Here is a 16,602-nt window from a genome sequence, read left to right on the forward strand (position 1 = left end):
TTATGGATGAAGAAACTACTAGAGACTTTCTTGCCTGCAATGATAGAAGTGATCTTAAGAAGTTATTAGCTAAGCTTAAAGAAAAAAACTCTGAATGCTAGAATGAAATACGATCCTGCTTATACTACTTCACCTATCTTTATTACTGATAAGGATTATGATTTCTCTATTGATCCTGAGTTAATTACTTTGGTTGAATCTGATCCTTTCTATGCCTATGAATCTGAAACTGTTGTGGCACATCTTACTAAATTAAATGATATAGCTATCCTGTTTACTCATGATGAGAAAACTCGCTACTATTATATCCTTAAATTATTTCCGTTCTCATTAAAGGGTGATGCTAAGATATGGTTTAATTCTATTGATCCTGGTTGTGTGCGTAGTCCCCAGGATATGATTTACTACTTCTCTGCTAAATATTTCTCCGCTCATAAGAAACAACCTGCTTTAAGGGAAATATATAATTTTGTGCAAATCGAAGAAGAGAGTCTCCCACAAGCTTGGGGGAGGCTTCTCCAATTACTTAATGCTTTGCATGATCATCCTCTCAAGAAAAATGAAATACTTGATATCTTTTATAATGGACTAACCGATGCTTCCAGAGATTACCTGTATAGTTGTGCTGGTTGTGTTTTCAGGGAAAGAACAGTTGATCAAGCTGAAATTCTATTGAATAATATGTTGACCAACGAAAATAATTAGGCACTTCCTGAACCAACTCCTAAGGCAACTCCAAAGAAAAGGGGTATTCTATTTCTCAGTCCTGAAGATATGCAAGAGGAAAAGAAATCTATGAAAGAAAAGGGTATTAAAGCTAAAGATGTTAAGAATTTACCACCTATTGAAGAAATACATGGTCTTAATTTTCCGCCTGTTGAAGAAATACATGGTCTTGATAACCCGACACAGATAGTAAAGGTAAATTCTCTCTATAGATATGATAAAGTTGAAATCCATCCTGCTAAGTTTGCTAGCCAATGTTTTGATGAATTTGATAACTTTATGGTTAAGCAAGAAGATTTTAATGCTTATTTTGGTAGACGATTGAAACATAATTCTTGTATGATTGAACACTTGAGTCATTATATGGCTAGTGTTAAAGGTGAACTTAAACTTATTAGTAAACATGCTTCTATGGTTACCGCTCAAGTAGAACAAGTACTTAAAGCTCAGAATGATTTGCTCAATGAATTAAACAATAAGAATAACAATGATGTTAGATTTGTGACTAGAGGTGGTAAAATGACTCGGGTACCTCTGTATCCTGAGGGCCACCCTAAGAGAATTGAGCAAGATTCTCAGAGAACTACTATAGATGCACCTAGTCCTTCTAAAAAGAAGAGAAAGAAAAATGCTAGGACTTTGCATGCTTCTAGTGAACCTGTTGTTGACACACCTGAGAATCCCAATGATATTTTTATTTCTGATGTTGTAATACAATCTGGTAATGAACATGAACCCAGTGATAATGTTAATGATGATGTTTATGTTGATGCTCAACCTAGCAAAGATAATGATGTAGAGATTGAACCTGTTGTTGATCTTGATAACCCATAATCAAAGAAATCAACGTTATGATAAGAGATACTTTGTTGCTAGGAAGCACGGTAAGGAAAGAAAAGCATGGGTTCGGAAACCCATGCCTTTTCCTCCTAAACCATCCAAGAAAAAGAATGATGAGGATTTTGAGCGCTTTGCTGAAATGATTAGACATATCTTTTTGCGTATGCGTTTGACTGATATGCTTAAAATGAATCCTTATGCTAAATATATGAAAGAAATTGTTAATAATAAAATAAAGATACCCGAAGCTGAAATTTCCACCATGCTTGTTAATTATACTTTTAAGGGTGGAATACCAAAGAAACTTGGAGATCTAGGAGTACCAACTATACCATGCTCCATTAAAAAAACTATGTTAAAACTGCTTTATGTAATCTTGGAGCCGGTGTTAGTGTTATGCCTCTCTCTTTATATAGTAGACTTGATTTGAATAAGTTGACACCTAGTGAAATATCTTTGCAAAAGGTTGATAAATCAACTGCTATACCTGTCGGTATTTGTGAGGATGTGCATGTTGTGGTTGCAAACGTTACTATTTTAACGAACTTTGTTATTCTTGATATTCCCGAGGACGATAGTATGTCTATTATTCTTGAAAGACCTTTTTTGAATACTGCAGGGGCTGTTATTGATTGCACCAAAGGCAATGTCACTTTTCATGTTAATGGTAATGAGCATACGGTACACTTTCCGAGAAAACAACCTCAAGTCCACAGTATCAATTCTATTGGGAAAATTTCAACAATTACTATTGGAGGTTTTGAATTTCCTCTTCCTACTGTCAAGAAGAAATATGAAATTCTTATTGTTGGGGACATGCATATCCCCATTGAGGTAACCTAGTGTTATTCGAAAATTCTCCGGTTTCATGCAATTCAAAATGAGTTTGTTAACAAGACCTGATCAACCTTATTAGTGGATTCCTTTGAATGAGCATGAGATGGATGAATTTAGAAAACACAACTCTCTGTACCCTCTTTTTACTTTCTGTTATTTATATCAAAAAGCAAAAATAGTAGTTTCTGTATGTTTCCTGAATTATCCATGCAATAAAAAATCACCCTGAGACTATTACCTTGCCTGGTCCTTCTTTGTTTGACTTACCTGCAGGCAAGTATCTTTTTCCACCAGAGGCCATTCAAGCCTATCGAAACCCCACACCAGCTACAGAGCCAGAGCTGGAACCACAATTTGATCCTCACCGACAGTCTGTTTATCAGTGGAATCCCGAAGAGATCGCCAACCAGTGGCACCAGGGGGATTCTTCTCAGTACTTTGGATATCCATGCCAGGCTAGCCGTGGCCATAGACCAACTTAGGCCAAAAGCCTAAGCTTGGGGGACTACGTATTTCTCACCGACATTATATTCCTGCTCACACACTCATGCTAGTTGTCAGTGCTCATACTTTTTTATTGTAATATCCATGCTAGTTTATTTTCCTTTTTATGCTTTCTTCTTGTGTGTTTGATAAACCTTAAAAAAACAAAAAAATTAGTTGTAGCTTTTTAGCTAGTTTACTTTTCATGCTGTAGTAGTAATTAAAAAGAAAACCCAAAAAAATTTCGCGTTCTTTTTTTGCTTGTTGGGAGCTTTCCCGTGTAAATAGTTTTATTTCTTTTTCTTTGGGGGTCGAGAGGAGAAGACAATGATTAAAATGTTGAGTGGCTCTCATATACATTATTGTTGATCTAACAAAGAGTCCATATTACCTTGTCTTCTTTCTTGAATTGAATGCTTGCAGATTCCGGCTTAGTCCAATGCACGTGCACTGTTATTATTATCCACGCTATTCGGTCGTGCAAGTGAAAGGCAATAATGATGATTATATGATGAACTTATTGAGATGAGAAAAGCTGGTATGAACTCGACCTCTCTTGTTTTTGTAAATATGATTAGTTCATCGTTCCTGATCCAGCCTATTATGAAAGAAACATATTTGCAATAAAAATTAGAGATTATGATTGCTTATGTCATGCTTAATTAGCTAGGAGCTTATAATGGTTTATCTTGCATGCCAACAAGCTATTAAAGTAGTTGTGATGTGGTATGATAGGGTGGTATCATCTTTTGAACGATTCGAGTGGCTTGACTTGGCACATGTTCACGCATGTAGTTGAAACAAAATCAACATAGCCTCTACGATATTTATGTTCATAGTGCATTATATCCTACTCATGCTTGCATTCGGTGTTGATTAATTTTAACGCATGTTCATGACTGTTGTCGCTCTCTAGCTGGTCGCTTCCCAGTCTTTTTCTAGCCTTCACTTGTACTAAGCGGGAATACTGCTTGTGCATCTAATTCCATAAACCTCAAAGTTGTTCCATATGAGTCCACCATATCTACCTATATACGGTATCTACCTGCCGTTCCAAGTAAATATGTATGTGTCAAACTCTAAACCTTCAAATAAACATTTTGTTTTGTATGCTTGAATAGCTCATGTATCAACTAGGGTTGTCTGTATCTTCCATGCTAGGCGGGTTATTCTCAAGGGGAGTGGACTCCGCTCCTCACTCACGAGAAAATGGCTGGTCACCGAGATGCCCAGTCCCATGCTTTATGCAAATCAAATTAAAATAATTGCAAACAAAACTCCCCCGGTGTCGGGGATATACCCCGCGGAGTAACCCGGCCGGAAGTATAACCCGGCCGGACTTGGCGATTCACCGGCGACCCGCACTGACCCGACGGTTTACAAATAACCTGACTGAACATTATGATTCACTGGTAACCCGGCGGGCGGGACAGACGGATGACGAGGCCCAAGGCCCAAAAGGCCGATTCATGTTATAGTGGGCCGGTTTAAGAGGAAATGCGTGAGGAATATTTTGTCTTACAAGGAGTTAAGACCTGGACTTGTATACGGTTTGTATTAGAAGGTAAATTAGTCCTAATCCTAATGGGACTCCACATGTAATCCGTCCCTTCCACACATATAAGGAGGGGCAGGGCTCCCCAAAGGGGGAGGCAAGCAAGAAACAATCTCTAGGGCTAGACACAAAGGGGGAGCCGGCTTATGTGGCGACTCTCTCGTGAGCATAATGAGATCTAGCCACAAACAGCATGTAGGGCTATTACCGGATGATGTTTCCCGGGGCCCGAAGCTGTCTAAATCCTTGTCTTGTGTTGCGTCTCTCGATTCCGCTCAACCTCTCTCAAGCTACTACAAAGATGTGTTGGTCTCACGACTAAGTTCTCACACTAGGACATCTGTCGTGACAATTCCATGACAGGAAAGATCTCTTTAGGGTTTGAGAAGCTACGACCTGCCGTATCAGCGAGAGCCGGTGTGGAAGAATTCATGTCAACTATGAAGTTCATTAGTCAAAGATTGAAAAAGTTTTTCAACGGCGGCATATACAAGTTTGAGACAAGAGAAGCTAGAATTCGGCATACTGTGCATCGCCGCCGAGGCGGCCTGACGAACCGAAGCTAGATCGATGAAGGAAGCCGACAGGATTTCCGCTGAGCCGCCGTACGCCGCGTCATATCGATCCGCAAGTTGCCGCTGCTGCGTATATACGTCTGAAGCCCCGAGTACGCAGTGTCCCGTTTGCTGTTTTGAGAGAATCAACCGCTGCTGCTGTTTCGAGTCCCAAGGGCCTTCACGTGAAGCTAAGCAGAATTGTTTTGTGCTTTCATTACCGATTAAGAACAGTACTTCGATCAGCCGGCTACTAGTGCTAGTGCTTGTCACATCAAGCTACAGTTTTTTTGTTCCGAACAGCACGTCAAGTTACAGAGAGCACGCGTCTGGGCGTTCCGTCAAATCTAGATGAAAGATCAATTTTTTGCTGTCACAGGTGTGTGTTGCCGAAATCGACAGGAATTATGCTGCAAACCGCCGAACGTCGTGTCAGATCAGTCCACGTGAAAACTCAGATTTTTGGGGAGGAGTAATCTGTACAGCAAGGTCCAGACTCGTTTTTTAATCATTCTTTTTTATCAGGCCAGCCACGAGTGCTAGTACGTGAGTCTACTAGTAGTATTTGTTCAGTTTTTCAAAGGGAAGAAGACCACGACCCGGATTATGCTCCATTGCCGAGTTGCTCGCGGCGTGCAAATCGCCGTTCACCCCTGTTCAGAGCCGCTTGGATTTTAAACTGACATTTATGCTGATCTCCACCTTGAGCCGTTCCATGTGGATCCACTGCTAAGTTGCCGCCGTCAAAACCGCCTCCATCTTACGCTGTATCGGGGCCTCCATCTCCGCCGGCGGGTCTTGCTACTACGGCCGTGTGGCCACAGCCTTTGCCGAGTCACTACGAGCTGGAGGAAAATCCGGATGACCCCACAACAACTTGCCGGCCTGCCACCTCCGCCTTGGGGTACCTGCTTGGTGGGAGGACAGGCGGATTAATCCTGCGCTGTTAAGAAAAACAGAGGTTATCTACGGACATTGCGTACGGATCATTTGTCGTACCAATGCACCAGGTGATATCCATACAGTTTACTTTTTATCAATAAATACTTGTTAATTTTTTTTTTGAAAACAACCACTCTGTCCTATAGTGTTGTTATATACAGGTAAATTATTCATTACAAAAGTGGTGTTATACCGCGAATTCACGTTCGGCTGTGCCGCGTGGCTCCACGGGCACGCGTGTCGCGGTCCAGTTTACATCAAATGCGCCAGCTGACTCGCCCGTCCGCACCACCTTACAACGCCACGGACGACTCGCCCGTCCGCCCTCGCGGCCGGTTCACGTATCCACGCCAGCTTACAACGTGGAAGACAACTCGCTCGTCCGCGACGGTCTACAACACTATGGGCGATTTACCGTCCGATCCCGTGGCCGACTCTCCCGTCCACGCCGGTTTACAATGCCACGGCCGATTCATTTGTTGTCTGGGCGAATCAGGTGCATGGCCGGTTCATCTACCTGAACCGCCGGGACCATATTGAGTCGCCGACCAACCTAAACCGCCTCTGTCGCGATGAAGGGATCATCCATTGTCCGAACAAAAAAATCAAGTGATATCCGTCCGGTTTGTTTTCATAGCACATATTAATTTTTATGTGAACAATTACTTTGGCATGTGATATTTTTTTGACGCATGACAATTGTTCATTACAAATGAGGCGTTATCTTACGGGCACGGAGCACGCACTAGCAATGTTTTGCACTAGCGTTTCGTCCATGTCATACCACCCGGTGAATGAACGTGAGAAAGTCGCCGTCTCTATGGCCCGGTTTACATCAGCTTGCCGGGACTGTACCCGCGATTAACTCGCCCGTCCGTACCGATTTATGACACCGGTACCGATTTTCCCCATCCGCACCGGCTTACAATGCCACGGCCGACTCATCTGTCCAAGCTGCCTCTGATGTTGCGGTCGTCCTTGTCGTCCGTCTCTCGCGGCCTGGTCTACATCAACATACCGGGCCGCACCTGTCTGCATGAGCTTTTTATTGAGTATGAACAAGTCGCAGCTTCGGTAGCCTAGTTTTTCTTTCAACAAAATGGAGGCAAATTATCATATACTATCAACCGCCGTCTGCACTGGGTGGTTCAATGGGCAGGCGCACAAGTCGCCGCGACTACAGATTGGTTAACTTCAAATCACCACTTGGAAGGAACCATTGGCCGAGTTGCTGACACGGCTCATACGGGATCATTTATAACCCACCGCGGTCACCTCAACCTTCTGTGGATTCACATCGTGCTATCAACACCAATAATATACAAGTTATGCCGGTTTATATCACGGTCAAATATGGAGAGTTTCAAGCCAACTCCTCGAATCACCTTTGAGACTCGAGGGCTACAATGACATGACTCAGCAAATCTTGCCAGTTTCAGCAAATTTAAGAACCCCAGGACGATGGAGGGAAAGATAACCCCGGGGGCTAAACTTGGGGGCTAATGTCGGGGATATACCCCGCGGAGTAACCCGGCCGGAAGTATAACCCGGCCGGACTTAGCGATTCACCGGCGACCCGCACTGACCCGACGGTTTACAAACAATCTGACTGAATATTATGATTCACTGGTAACCCGGTGGACGGGACAGACGGATGACGAGGCCCAAGGCCCAGAAGGCCCGTTCATGTTATAGTGGGCCGGTTTAAGAGAAAAGGCGTGAGGAATATTTTGTCTTACAAGGAGTTAAGACCTGGACTTGTATCCGGTTTGTATTAGAAGGTAGATTAATCCTAATCCTAACAGGACTCCACATGTAACCCGTCCCTTCCACATATATAAGGAGGGGCAGGGCTCCCCAAAGGGGGAGGCAAGTAAGAAACAATCTCTAGGGCTAGACACAAAGGGGGAGCCGGCTTATGCGGCGACTCTCTCGTGAGCATAATGAGATCTAGCCACAAACAGCATGTAGGGCTATTACCGGATGATGTTTCCCGGGGCCTGAAGCTGTCTAAATCCTTGTCTTGTGTTGCGTCTCTCGATTCCGCTCAACCCCTCTCAAGCTACTACAAATATGCGTTGGCCTCACGACTAAGTCCTCACACTAGGACATCTTCCGTGACAATTCCACGACACCCGGGACTCTTGTTAGTTGGAGGCACTCATTGTTTCGAGCAAGCCATGGATTGATGCTTATTGGTGGAGGAGGAGTATAAACTTTACCATTCTGTTTGGGAACCGCCTATAATGTGTGTAGCATGGAAGATATCGAGATCTCTCGGTTGTTATGTTGACAATGAAAGCATACCGCTCAAAATATTATTCATATCTATTCAAAACCGAGCTCTGGCACCTCTACAAATCCCTGCTTCCCTTTGCGAAGGGCCTATCCATTTACTTTTATGTTGAGTCATCACCCACTTATTAAAAAGCACCAGTTGGAGAGCACCACTGTCATTTGCATCAATTACTGTTAGTTTACATTGAGTATACTTAACTGGATCTCTTTTACCATGAATTACAATGTCTAGTCAGTCCTTGATCTTTAAAGGTTCTCTGCATTTATGTTTTGCGGTCTCAGAAAGGGCTAGCGAGATACCATCTTGTCATATCATATCATGATTGTTTTGAGAAAGTGTTGTCATCCGAGATTTATTATTATTGCTCGCTAGTTGATTATGTCATTGATATGAGTAAACATGAGACCTAAGTGTTATTATGAATATGGTTAGTTCATAATTTTTGCTGAAAACTTGAATGCTGGCTTTACATATTTACAACAATAAGAGCAAACAGAGTTTGTAAAAGTTTTTTTTTTCACTTTCAGTTTATTAACTGAATTGCTTGAAGACAAGCAAAGGTTTAAGCTCGGTGGAGTTGATACGTCTCCGTCGTATCTACTTTTCCAAACACTTTTGCCCTTGTTTTGGACTCTAACTTGCATGATTTGAATGAAACTAACCCGGACTGACGTTGTTTTCAGCAGAATTGTCATGGTGTTATTTTTGTGCAGAAATAAAAGTTCTCGGGATGACCTGAAAATCAACGAAGAATTATTTTGGAATATCTAAAAAATACTGGAAGAAAGATCCATGTCAGGGGGCCCACCACCTGTCCACGAGGGTGGGGGTGCACCCTACCCCCCAGGGCGCCCCCTGCCTCGTGGGCCCCCTGACGCTCCACCGACCTCAACCTTGACTCCATATATTCACTTTCGGGGAGAAAAAAATCAGGGAGAAGAATTTATCGCGTTTTACGATACGGAGCCGCCGCCAAGCCCTAAACCCTCTCGAGAGGGCTGATCTGGAGTCCGTTCGAGGCTCCGGAGAGGGGAATCCATCGCCATCGTCATCATCAACCTTCCTCCATCACCAATTTCATGATGCTCACCGCCGTGCGTGGGTAATTCCATCGTAGACTTGCTGAACGGTGATGGGTTGGATGAGATTTATCATGTAATCGAGTTAGTTTTGTTAGGGTTTGATCCCTAGTATCCACTATATTCTGAGATTGATGTTGCTATGACTTTGCTATGCTTAATGCTTGTCACTAGGGCCCGAGTGCCATGATTTCAGATCTAAACTATTATGTTTTCATCAATATATGAGAGTTCTTGATCATATCTTGCAAGTCTATAGTCACATATTATGTGTTATGATCCGTTAACCCCGAAGTGACAATAATCGAGATACTTACCGGTGATGACCGTAGTTTGAGGAGTTCCTGTATTCACTATGTGTTAATGCTTTAGTCCGGTACTCTATTAAAAGGAGGCCTTAATATCCCTTAGTTTCCAATGGGACCCCGCTGCCACGGGAGGGTAGGACAAAAGATGTCATGCAAGTTCTTTTCCATAAGCACGTATGACTATATTCGAAATACATGCCTACATTACATTGATAAACTGGAGCTAGTTCTGTGTCACCCTAGGTTATGACTATTACATGATCGATCGCATCCGGCATAATTCTCCATCACCGATCCAATGCCTACGAGCTTTCCACGTATTGTTCTTCGCTTATTTACTTTTCCGTTGCTACTGTTGTCATCACTATAAAACACCAAGAATATTACTTTTGCTACCGTTACTTTTGCCACCAATACCACTGCTATCATATTACTTTGCTACTAAACACTTTGTTGCAGATATTAAGTTTCCAGTTATGGTTGAATTGACAACTCAGCTGCTAATAGTTGAGAATAGTTTTTGGCTCCCCTTGTGTCGAATCTATAAATTTGAGTTGAATACTCTACCCTCGAAAACTATTGCGATCCCCTATACTTGTGGGTTATCAACCGCCGCAACAACCTCCACCAATGAACTAGAAAAAAACTCCACCAAAATGCTCACCACGACCACCACGAGCTACCCCATCAGTAGATCGAGACCACTTTTGGTTGCCCTAACTAAGTTGAATCCATTCACAGTGCCAAAACCGCAAATAACTGGCTCATTTAGGTCTAGAAATTGGAGGCATTTTCGTGTAGAGAGAGGAGAAGGAAAGAACAGAAGAAGAACAGAAGCTCTCGCGTGGAGGAAGAGGATAACAGGCGCACGAAGCCAGGCCCGCCGTGCATTGTGGGGCTGCACCCTGTCGGCCAGCAGCAGGCCGATCGGCCCGCGGTAGGCAGACAGGGGCGCCCATGTGACCGCCCGCGCCGACAGCTCCCTCCCTCCTCCCTCGTGACATAGCCTGCCCAATGCGCGGCCGACACATGGCACACACGACAGCTGTCGGCCGGCTACTGGCCGACTACACCCACTCGGCCTGCTGCGGGCTGACTAGGCGCACTCGGCCTGCGGCAGGCCGACGATGTATTATTTTTGAAAATTATTTTTTGGGCGTAATATTTATGCAAATTATGAAAAAATGTATTATTTAAAAGAAAATTAGCCTCCTTTTTGCGCATCTGGCATGAATATGGAGAACCGCTCTTTCGTCCAAAAGCATAGCTACGGCGGCTCCTGTGGGCCTTGTGTTTACGGGATGATATTGAAATGTCAAAAATACACGCCCACTCAGCAATATACACTTTCGGCTGGGCTGGAACGTATCCAAATAAACGATTGAAGATATTTCATTATAATTCTTAGTCATAGAAAAAACTTTGTATTTTCTTGGATTTTCGATCCAAATCACGATACCTGTAATTATTATGAGTATGAATAAAATTAAAGCTGTTTCTAAGAAAAAACTAGTTAGGGATTATTCCTTCAAAGTTCACTCCCTACTTGTTTATTCAAAACATTTTATCTCCCGTACCGTTCATTCAAATACCGAACCCTTTTAACGTTGGATTTCTGTCAAAAAGAAGTTGGATTTATTGCGTCGATATCTTTAAAAGTAGATCCCATATTAATAGGTTTTGACATAAAAAAATCATGAAAAACTACCCAAAAATATAGGAAACCAAAAAAAGGAGTACCAAAAAAACTAAGATCCAGAAAAAGAAAAAGAAAACCAAAAACACCGGCAACCGAAAAAAGAAAGAAAAAAAGGAGTCCGGAAACACGGTTGCGGTTTTCACTTTCTTTGGGAAGCACATGTTGCGTTTTTCTCTTTTTTCAGGGAACCATAGGTTTTTTTTGGAGACAATTCAGGGAAGCATAGGGTGTGCTTCACGCGAAAGTAAGGCTGTAATTTTCCCTTTCCGAGAAGCGCAAGCATGGATTTACTTCTCATAAAAGCATAGTTGTGCTTCTCGTGAAAGCACTGACTATGCTTCTGGTGAAATAGTATGTCGTGCTTCTTGCGAAAGCAAATTTGTGCTTCTCGTGAAAGTACATTTTTTTAGAAAAACAATAGTGCTTCTAAAAAAATCTCCAAAATTTAGAAAAAACCAGGCAAAAATTGAAAAGCCAAAAAAAATCTTAACCCATCTAAACCCAAAAACAAGTACAAAAAATAAAAATAAAATGAAATCCAACGAGAGCGTCCAGCACGCGACATGTGGCGTCAACTGCACGCGCACCACTTGATACGCTTTCAGGCCGAAAAAGGAACCTGTTGGTCGGTTACTCCCAAATAATGGGATGCAAACTAGGTCGGTCAGGATTTCATTCCATGTAGAAATAGCAGATTCCATTTATCACGTAGGTCGACTGTTAACACGCAAAGTGTAGTATCACGCTAGGTATTTTTTTTTAAAAGTAGGATAGACCCCGGTCTCTGCATCTGAACGATGCATGCGGCCATCTTATTAATTATTCACAGAGGCCATACAAATCGCACTAGGTATGATTGGGCCACCCCAACTAGCAAAAGGCTCCTCTTCCCGTTTTCATAATATTCTAGAACATTCCTAGACTGTTTTTATTTTTGCTCTGTGTTTTTTCTTTGCGTTTTATATTTTTATTCTTCTTTTAATTTTTTCCCTTTCCCTTTATTATTTAATTTATTTTTCATTTTAAAATTCCTGAATAATTTTATTTTTATTTTATCAAATATTTATCTTATTTCCTGAATTTTTAATTTTGTGAATATTTCAAAAATTCACGAAAAACCTTTGAAATCTCGAACAAACAATTTTCAAATTTGCAAATCACGAACATATTATGAATTCAAAAATGTCCGGGAACAATATTTGAAATCATGAACAATTTTTGGAATCATGATTCTTGTTTAATTCTCGAATATTTTTTAATCACATAATCATGAACATATTCGAAATTGAATAAAATTTTAAATCCGCGAATATATTTTTGAAATCACATACATTTTTCATATTCCTGAACAGTGTTGAAATCATGAACACCTTTTCAAATTCTTAAACAATTTGTAGGATCATGAATCTTTTTCAAAATCTGAACAATTTTCAAAGTTATGAACATATATTGAAATTTGTGAAAAAAATCTTGAACATTTTTCGAATGCCCGGACATTTTTTTAAAATGTGAACAGTTATTGAATTTGTGAACATTCGTAAAAAAATGGGGAACATTTTTTGAAATTCTTTTTTTAATCCAGAACATTTTTAAGTCTCAAAAAAGAGAAAAACAGAAAAGGAACAATAACAGGGGCGCCCGCCCCACAGATGGGCCGGCACACCATCACCCCCACTGGTCGAGAAATAGCAAGGGAGCTAGATCTCGTATTAAGCGAGACGGAGACGCCTGAGGATCGAGCCAGTCTTCTCCCATTTTTTTATTATTTTTTATTCTTTTTGCATTTGTTTCTCCACTTTTAATTATATTTTATATTTTGTTTATTTTTTCGTTTTCATTTTTTTAGTTTTCATCTACATTTTTTTATATGTCAACAACATTTTTCTAATACACGTTTAACATTTTTTCAACATAAATTTAACATTTTTTAAATATATGGTCAACGTTTTTTCTGTGCATATTTTGAACATTTTTTAAATGCTTGGTTAAAAAATTTCATATACATGATTAAAAAAATTTAATGCATGGTCGACATTTTTTCTATACATTTTCTTAAATGCTTGATTATCATTTTTGAATTAAAAATATTAGAAAAATTAATACATGGTCAACATTTTTTCTATACATATTTAAAATTTTGCAAACGCGTGATTACAATTATTCAAATACTTGTTCACCATTTTTTGCAAATGCTTGATTAACATTTTTATATAGATGATCAAAACAATTTCATCATTTTTTAATACATGGTCAACATTCTTTTATACACGGCTAACAATTCCAGAATGCTTGATTAACATTCTTTTAAATACTTGTTCTCTATTTTTTTTCAAATGTTTGATTAACATTTTTTATACATGACCAAAAAATTCATCATTGTTTAATACATGACCAATAATTTTTCTATACACGTACAACATTTTCTGAATGCTTGATTAACATTTTTCAAATACTTATTCAACATTTTTCAAATACGTGTTTAAATTTTTTCAAAAATATACAGAATATTTTAAGGTATAAATAAAGTACAAAATTAAAGCAGAAAACGTAAAACCAGAAAAGGAGGCTGTGACCTCCCGTGCGCGTGGGCTGACCTACCTGGCTCGCCCGAGTGCGAGTTATAGGGGAGCCCGAGGAATACGGGCTCGCTGTAAAAATATCCGGGCGCACACAAAAAATGGACGATTTTAAATCGGCCGGATGAACGAGTCGTTTCAGCTTTGGAGGCCGGCTGAGTCATCACATGTACGGCCGAAACCAACAATCCCATCCCCTTAAATTTTGTTGCATTTGGCTAGTCTGATGTGCTGGTTGCCGTCCTCCTGCCTGCCGAGACTGTTCATAAGTCAACGATGTTCCATTCTTCTTTCTGGGAAAAAATGAGATTTTTTTTAATGAGTTCTCTACTTCTTCTCCAGTGCTCTTGTAAATTATTATTTTTAACAAAAGGGGTCTCCCCCGATTTCCATTAGCAGAAACCATGAACAGTGCATACAAAGTATCCGTACACCACCCACTATAACCTAGATAAAACTATAACACGAGCAATAACGACAACTCTAACTAAGACACCAGCTACCAAAAGGAGCTACGTCCAGCATCAACGACAACTCCATTACACCGTTCTTAAGCCAAGAAAATCCAAAACTAAACATTAGAAATCCACAAACATATTTATATAAGCCAAAAGAGAAGGAAGCAAAATGAATGCTAGCCTCCAGAATTAGTAACTCCATGTTGGAGAGGGCAACGGTGGTCATCAGTGTACACATTAGCCACTCCTAATTTTAAGCATCTCAGCACGCCATCCTCTTGAAGCATGGAATACCTGACTTGCTACTTGATCTAGAAGTCTTAGTTCCGAGTTCAGCTCCCTTTGTTCTTCCTTTTTGGTCTATAGAATCGACCAAGAGTTAATGGGACGATAAGTTTTATGGAGAATCATAAAAGGGTCAATTACTCATATGTGCTCAAAGAAAATATCAATTTTGCAGGTCCAAATCGACCACAATAAAGCAAATATACAAACACATAACTATTGTATTCCCCTTCCCAAACGGGAAGATCCAGCAAAAGAACATCGTTTTCAAATCAGTAGGCATAGACTGTAAATTAAAAGTATTTTGAAAAATACTTCAGACAAATTTAGCAACCAAACAATGAAGAAACATGTGATCAACAGTCTCATTTGTACCACAAAAGACACATTTGAAGTTGCCAATCCAATATGTGCTTAACTTTGAGATTCCTTGGGGATGGGCTTCTGGGAATGAATCCTATGAAGCCGGCATGTCACATACACCCCCCCTTCAAAGGAACCGACATCCTCATCGGCCCATCAAAAACGTTTTCTCTTAGCACCATCTGTGTGTGCCAATGCCAGCATCCACATGTGCCCCATGTATGCATCATCGACCTGTACACGCCCTTGTAACCACAAGGGTCGGCTCTCATACCAATTGTAACGCCCCGACCGAACCAACCTATACCTGGCCATTGCGCCTTGGTCTGGATTAGGCCCCACAGACCAACACTAGTCTTTCTTGCATAATTTCTCATCACTCGTGCGCACCAAGATCAACTTCCCAGTCGGTCACCTATCGTCAAATTGCTCCAAGCCAAGCACACTTAACTTTGAGGTTCCTTTCGGTTGGGCTCCCGAAAAAGGTGCCCCTTGTTGATATGAGTAGTATCATTCCTATTAAGTTGAGATGTCACAGAGATTCCCTTTCTTTTCTTTTCTTGTTGAGCTTGCCGCAAAAGAGCGGAAAAACCTTCAACACAGAAGAAAAATAAATAGAGGGATAATGGGTCTCCCCGCCCAAGGCCTCTAGAAGGAAGAAAACTATCTGAATATCCACCAATAAGTTTTATAGAAAACCTTGTTGTCATCACACATATCATAATCATGGTTATCGACCCCTGAGAGAAACCAAAGCGTGAAAACATCTGCTCTAGAAACGACCATTCCACTCCGTTGTAGGCCTTTATTATATCCAGTTTCATGACGCACAATGCTTTCTTCCTCTTCCTAGGTCTAATCATGTGGACACACTCATATGCAACAATGGCATTGTTCGCGATCAACTGCCCAGGAACAAAGGCACTTTGTTCTTCTGAGATCACAACAAGTAAAATTCCTTTGAGTCGGTTTGCCAACACCTTCACCGCAAGTTTGTATAACACGTTGCATAGACTTATTGGGTGGAATTGAGATAGAAACTCCGGTGAGTTAACTTTCAAGATCATGACAATAAGAGGATCATTGAACGTGTTCAGCATTGCCACTCCTGCAAGAAAGTCGCAAAATGCATCACAAACATCATCACATACCAAAGACCAGTTTCTCTAATAGAACATAGCCGGTTGGCCATCAGGGCCCGGTGCTTTTGTTGCACCCATTTGGAACAGTGTTGGCTTGATTTCCTCATCGGTAATCAAAGTAGTAAGCTATGCATTCATATTGCGCTTAACAACACCATCGATCAAACTCGGCAGCTCATCTGCATCCTCTCATCTCCTTGTCTACCATGCATCGACTCCCATCCTTGCACAACAAAGCTCTGACAGTGTTTTTTCTTTTGCAATGCGAAGCTCAATTTTGAAAATATTGGTATTCTGATCGCCGTCCTTTAGCCAACCCAAGTGAGTTCTCTGTTTATACATAATCCCTTCTCTCTCATAAATTTCTTTGAGCTGATCCACAAGGTCATAGATCTCCTGTGAGAAACCAGTCCCGAGCGCTCACTCCTTTGCGTCTTTGAGTTGCTATTTTAACCT

The sequence above is a fragment of the Triticum urartu genome, chromosome 1 (genome assembly GCF_003073215.2).
Source record: "Triticum urartu cultivar G1812 chromosome 1, Tu2.1, whole genome shotgun sequence".
Taxonomy (NCBI): Eukaryota; Viridiplantae; Streptophyta; class Magnoliopsida; order Poales; family Poaceae; genus Triticum; species Triticum urartu.